We start from the raw sequence: 6,991 nt of genomic DNA, 5'->3' as shown, positions 1-6,991 counted from the left end.
AAATTCTCAGGGATATATATAACTGAAAGCAGAAAAAAGTAACCATTGTGTATCATATTCTCATATTTGATTGTGTACTTATAATTGTATAAAAAGTATAAAAAGCTGCTTATTGCAATTGTATTTTTAAAATTAGCCATCAGAACACATTGAGTTTTTATCAACTTAATTATTATGTCGTAAAGTAATAACTAGTTTTAAATAAGTAAAAGCAGAGTGAATAGACTAAAGAGTATCAGCTGTTCTAAATTAAGAAAAAAAAAAAACACCAATTGAAATGCAGGTGAACCTACTTTAGAGCAAAAGCAAAGAGAATATAGATCTTTACCCAGCCCTCACGATACAGATCAGAATCTAAAGATTTCCTCTACTACAAGTTTCCAGAGCTGGAGGAAAGAGGGGTGGAGAGGAGGGAGGCAGTGCAAAGGAGACAAGTAAGAACCACAAGAAGAAAGTTGAGTTTTTTGGTTTCGTTGTTTTGTTTTTCGATCCCACACAGTGTTGATCTAAGAAGTCGCTGAACACGGAAAAGGGCCAGGATCGGCATATAGGATAGTTCATCATCATGAATAAATACATAGATTTTAGCATTGGGCCCTTGTAGTCTTCCCAGAAGGTAGAACTGAAATAGTTTCTTTGCCTGTAAATTGATACACATTGTGAAGTACCCTTCAGCATGCCTAGAATGTTAATTAAGAACTCCCTGTCTTCCAACAATAATTTCCATTCACCAAGGACTTACTAATAACATCATAATTCAGTGAATACCTAAACGTGGCCTCAGGCTGTCTATGTTGGAAAGAAACTATGAAATTCTTCCTCTCCCTTTAAAATGTTATTGGCCACAAGAAAGCCAGCTAAGAAATTTATTCATTCATTCATATTCTCTCTCTCTCTCCCTCCTCACACCGTCCCCCATCTCCCAGTCAGGTTCTTTTTCTGAAGTAGGGGATCCCTATTACCTGCTCCCTGCTGCTATCCCCGGCTGGTTACACTTGACTCAGTTCCACCCTTGATAGGAGTCATAAAACAGTTGTGCGAATCAGGAAACTAATTCAGTTCCCCAGATCTTTTTCTGTTTTGAAGGCCATGTGGTAAAATGGAAAGAAACAGCAAGGCTTCCTCTTGGTATAGTAAAGGTAAGAAGACCTACCCTTTGTTGCACATACCAACTCATATAAATCAACTGCTGCATGTGAAATCACTTTATAAATATTAAAGCATTGCCAATGTAATGTGGAATTATTTGGTTCAATAATAATAAGATAGGCTACAATGCACTGAGTGAGCACAGCCTTGTCCTTAGCTTAGCTCTTTACAAACTTTTGAACTATTCTGCCCACATCAGGCCTTGGCTTTATTCCCCCATATATATGACTTTTGTCTTTAACTTTTCCAAACTTCCATCTTTTCTCCAGAAAATGCCATTTGCTCAGAGCAGCTAACTTGGGGAGATTTACTATTAATAAGGGGTGGTTAGCAAGTATCACCAACAGTAGCTGAACTCTCTTGTTTAAGGGCTAATCATTCACATTTATTTTTACAGTTTCTTTACAGTAGTTTTGGTGATCTAAAATCTTGCAATGGCTTTATGTTAAGTAAAAATGAGATTGAACACCTTGGTGTTTCTGACAAGTAGTTTCCATTGACATGCTTGTAAGTCAAGGGAGAGGGAAATGTAGATATCTGACTTCAAATATTTGAAGAACGTCAATCTACTACATGTTCTAGAAAGCAGGAGTAGGGTTAATAAGTGAGACCAGCTCATTATGCAGGTGCTGAGAATATCAGATAATGGTTTTCATTTAATTGTCATTTTCCCCCATTCTGATGTGTTCAAAATGGATTAACACTATCAAAACGTAAGCAACACTTGAAATTTCTTGCAAAGGTAACATCAAGGCAATTGAATTCCATTTTTTTAAAGAACAAAAGGATAAATACAAAAACTCCCACTTTTTATAGCACCATAGGGACTTAAGCAAAACAATTTTAACATTTAATTTCATGAAGCTGTGCTGAAGAGTTCCCATGGATTACTAGCTGAACTAATTCCCAGCATGAGATTGCCAAGCCTGGGGAACTATCAAAGATCCCCAGCTCAAAAAAGGAGGTTTGTCCTACGGATGGTTTTACCCCACATTGTGTTTATTTTGGAACCAGACATGTCAATTTTCATAGAATATTCAAGGAAAATATCATATGAATCCAACTGATTTTGATAAGTCGACACTCCATCTATTACCATGAAAAAAGAAGGATAAATTAGAAAAAAGAAAAAGAAATATAAAGCTCAGCTAGAAAAAGAGAAGACCCCAAATGTCAAAAAATAAATGAGAAAGCAAAATCAGAATGCTCAGGTGACAGAATGCTCAGGTGAAGCTGACTTTTGGTGCAAGTAAAATCTTCAATTGAAATTGGCATTAAAGTTTGAGTTGAATGCCTATCAGAGAAAATTATGTTTTAAATCTGCACATGTTACGTACAAGCCTTCTTCATAAAGCCCTTAACACTGAAAAGTTTCCTATCTTACGGAAAATCCAGAGACACATTAAAGATTATTCTCTTTGAACATTTTAGTGGAAAAAAAGAGCACTCACAGCAGTGAAAGATTTCAACCTGTGCTCAGTGTGAGGGTACGGTCCACATGTACTCTATTTGCGTGGCCCAGGAACTGAACTGTGAGAGGCTAAATTCATATTAAAATGACTCAGTACCATTAACACAGGAAATTGATTGAAAAAGGATACAAATGAAAACCTAGTGAGTAAAAATAAGCTTTCTAAGATTCTTTTCTCATAAAGCATCAAGCCCTAGAGCCATGGCCCAAGTATGTGTCCCCAAGTATTTGTACTTAATCCATCTCAAAGTTTCCTGTCTTTGGAAAGGGCTTAAAATCTCCCACAATTTAAAATAAGTATTTTTTAAAGTCTCTTATAGCCTACCTCTTTATTTGTAACTGTCTTCAGGGTACAAATAAGAGAATGCACTCTGAGTATAATTAAGTACAAAGGAGGTAATATTTTGTAAGTATATAAGAAATCTTCATGAAACTGAAGGGCAGAAATATTACTGTCCCTTAGAAAACAATATATCTATTAATTTAAGTCTATAAGAAATTCAAGAATTAGCCTCTTTGTCCATCCGGCTACTTCTCTGTATCTCTGCTCTATTTACCTTTGATTCTGTATACATTTTTTTTCCTCAAACCAGTTCACATCATAGAAAACCTAGCTATGACAGAGTTTACCAAATTTTATATTACTTCTATCCAAAAAACAAGACTGGGAGAGTCTAGGTTCTTGGCTATACTGCCCATAACTCACTACAGCCCATAACTCATGCTGATTAAAAGTAAAACTGTGGATAAAATACAAAACTACAAACCAAAATTACTAACAAGGACTCTGAAAAGTAAGTAAGACCTGTGGAGGAAAATTAAACGCTGGAGGAGTGAAGCACAGGTGACAGAAATTCCTATTTATTTTTTTCCTTCCTGTGGCTTTGCCTTGAGTGGAGTCATGAAAAAAGCAGCTAAGGCAGATAAAACTTCGATAGAAACCCCATGTGTCTGGACACCGGGGTGATGGGGGCCCTGTGGGCTGTAGAACATACACAGTCACAGAGGGGAGTTAACCCAGAAAACCATTCCCCTAATTCTGCATATGAACCCTCAGGCCTTAACCACACATGCCCAGGAAAGACCAAAAACAAGGTAGCAAATTGTGCTCTGAATTCTCGTCTGAACCGCTCCCACTCCCACAAACCTCAGACTAACACCTGACATATGCATAAGAAAGACTCATACAAATATAGTAAAGACCTAGAGAATGAAACTAAGATGTGAACCAGTGCCCACAGAAGTTGAGCAACAACTTAGCTTAAAGTTGCTGACTGGTTTCAGTTTAAATTCCTGATCCAAATCAAAGCTCCTAGAGATCCAGAGTAATCAGACTTCTTTTTAAATAATCCATTCACAGTCCCACACTCCTAATTTCTCCTCAGTTCAAATCTCCAGCACCTCCTCCCTCATCGTCACAGTCACTTTAAAGCCTTGCTGCATAAATCACAGAGAAAACAGATAAAACCATAAGAGAAATCCCACAAGCTTCCAGAACGGAATTGCTTCCATACCTTATTTGTGTCACATGCAAAGCTCATAAACAATTCCCAGGAAATAAAAATAGAATCTGGGTAATAAGATAAAGTCTAACCTTTTTTCTTTTCCTTCGTTCTTGGTCTGGCTACACTTACACGTAGGACGCCGCGCAGAGAGGCTTCACACCAGTGACTTCAGACCAGAGCTCCTGGTGCGAAATGGCTGCGCGGAAACCTAAGCTCCGAGGGGCGGGGCCTCGTGCAGACATGCTTCACCTGGTGCTTCAATCTCAGGAGGTGAGCTGAGCAGCTGCGCCAAGATCTCCGCCCCTTCCCGCCCTGCAGACAAGAACCCCATAAAACAGCCCCACCTGCAGCCTTTCTGGGAGAGCATGTGCTCTAGAGCCTGAGCAGTGCCTCCCCGTCCTTTGATCAAAGAATAAATTTTTCCTTTGCTTCTATTGGCTCTAAAGACACCAGCAGAAGGACCCGTACTGTGGACAGACTCAGGAGGGGCAGTAACACTTGCATCTAAGGCCATATACTTTCCCTTCCCCCTGTTACCAGGAATAAACTGCCTGTTCTTCTACGTAAAGCCATTCCCTCCCTCTGGGCACTAGGCCCCATCCTTCTCAGGAAAATAATCCAGCAATTCTCTCCTCTTCATTCTTTTATCACACACTTTTTTTCTCTCCCTGTTGGTTCTTTTCCACCCTCATACAACTAAACTTCCATTGCTTCCATCTTAAATAAACCCTTTCTGAACATTACTTTTCTCTTAATTCACTGCCTGTTTTCTTTCTTTTTTTTTTTTTTTTGCCGTACGTGGGCCTGTCACTGTTGTGGCCTCTCCCGTTGTGGAGCACAGGTTCCGGACACGCAGGCTCAGCGGCCATGGCTCACGGGCCCAGCCGCTCCGCGGCATGTGGGATCTTCCTGGACTGGGGCACGAACCTGTGTCCTCTGCATCGGCAGGCAGACTCTCAACCACTGCGCCACCAGGGAAGTCCATCACTGCCTATTTTCTATTCTTCCATTTAAAACTAAACTCTTTTAAAAAGTTTATTAAATCTGCTGTCTAAAATTCTCCCATTCTTTCTTGAAGCTACTTCAATCAGACTTTCTATACCATACCTTATTCACACTGTAAAAACTGTTCTTACCAAGGTCACTACACACTTTCACATTGGTAACCAAATGGTAAATTATATCCACTATATGAAGCATTTGACAGAGTTGAACATGTTCTCTTCCTCAAAGCATTTTCTTCATCATTTGGCATCCAGGATAAAAACACTTGTCTGGTTTACTTCTATATTACTAGATACTTATCAATCTCCCTTTTAGATTCTTCTAAGGTTCTCCTCAACTTCTGTCCTGGGATCTCTTCTTTTGGGTGCCTACTCCATTGGTGACCTTATCCAGTCTCATGAATGCAATTTCATTGAGTACATGCGGAGGACTCCCAAATTTAGTATTTCAATCTGAATCTTTCCCTGAATCTTCTCCTTGAATTCATCTCCCTAGTTAGGATATAGAATTGAATGTCTATTAAGCATCTCAAACTTAAAAAGTCCAAACTGAACTCATGGTCTTCCTCTAAGAAGACATATCTCCATGGTTGTCCTTATCTCCCTAAACTGTCAATCCATTGTTCTAAAAATACAGGAGAAAGACCGTGCGGTCTTCCCTGACTTCTCTCTTTCTCTCAAACCTAATATCCGATCTTTTGGCAAAAATTATTTTTTCTACCTCCCTAATAGTGAATCTGGTATCTTCTTTCTACCTCCACAAGTACCAAGTTGGCTCATGTCACTTACATCTCTTATTTCGATAACTTTCTATTTTTTCTCCTGCTCATGCACTTAGATTTTTCATACTAATCTCAAAAAAAGCTACCAAAATTAGCCTGGTACAACATAAGTTGGATCATAATACTTCTCTGATCAGAAAACTTTAATGACTTTCTATCTCACTCATGTTAAAAGCCAAAGTCCCCCTGATGCTCCACAAAGCTATGTAAGATTTTGGACTTTATTTCCTTCTGTTCTGCTCCTTTCTCCTTACTCACAATCATATTGACTTCCTTGATTTTCCTAATATGTGCTAGGCATATTTCTACCTCATGGACTCACCAACTTACACATGGCTCACACTCTCTGTGCATTCTTTTCCCTCCACTGTAGAATGTAAGCTTCATAAGGGAAAGGAATTTTGTTTGCTTCATTAACTGTTGTAATCTAGTATTTTGCATATTGCCTGTTTCACAGTTAGCACTAAATAAGTAAATAGCTGAATAGGTGAGTCAACTCTTTCTCTGGTGATTTAATCAACTATGATTATAGGGATGCATTGCAGTGTACTCAGAAGAGCACTGAACCCAGAATCAACAGACTTCAGTCCATTTTTACTCTCAATTTAAGTTACTTATTCTTTCTTAGCCTCAATGTTCTCATGTGCACAATGTTTTTTAGTTTGTTTGGTTTTGGTCTGTGAGTGTGTGTGTGTGTGTGTGTGTGTGCGCACACAACAATTAATAAAAAATTTATAAAACATCACACATGTATAAAGTATTATGCACAAGTAAGCTTATCAGTATTTCATCCTGGTACTATGATTCCTGTTTGACATTAAACATAAAAATAAGATAACATTGCCATCATTACCTTATATCTAAAAGTCTACCTAAAAGATGTGCTAGATCAATTATTCCATCTACTAAAATATGGGAATTGAGTCTCACAATTATTAAACAACAACCCCAATGTCACAGAGTACTACTGGAGTGCTTAAAGTACTATTTATCGAATGTTATCCTTGGACAATTTGGATCAGATTTCCATTATTATAATGTATGCTCTTGAGCCCCACTCTAGACTGTTATTTGGAATCT

The sequence above is a fragment of the Globicephala melas genome, chromosome 3 (genome assembly GCF_963455315.2).
Source record: "Globicephala melas chromosome 3, mGloMel1.2, whole genome shotgun sequence".
Taxonomy (NCBI): domain Eukaryota; kingdom Metazoa; phylum Chordata; class Mammalia; order Artiodactyla; family Delphinidae; genus Globicephala; species Globicephala melas.
The sequence above is the reverse complement of the archived record's forward strand: the minus strand, read 5'-3'. Positions refer to the sequence as shown.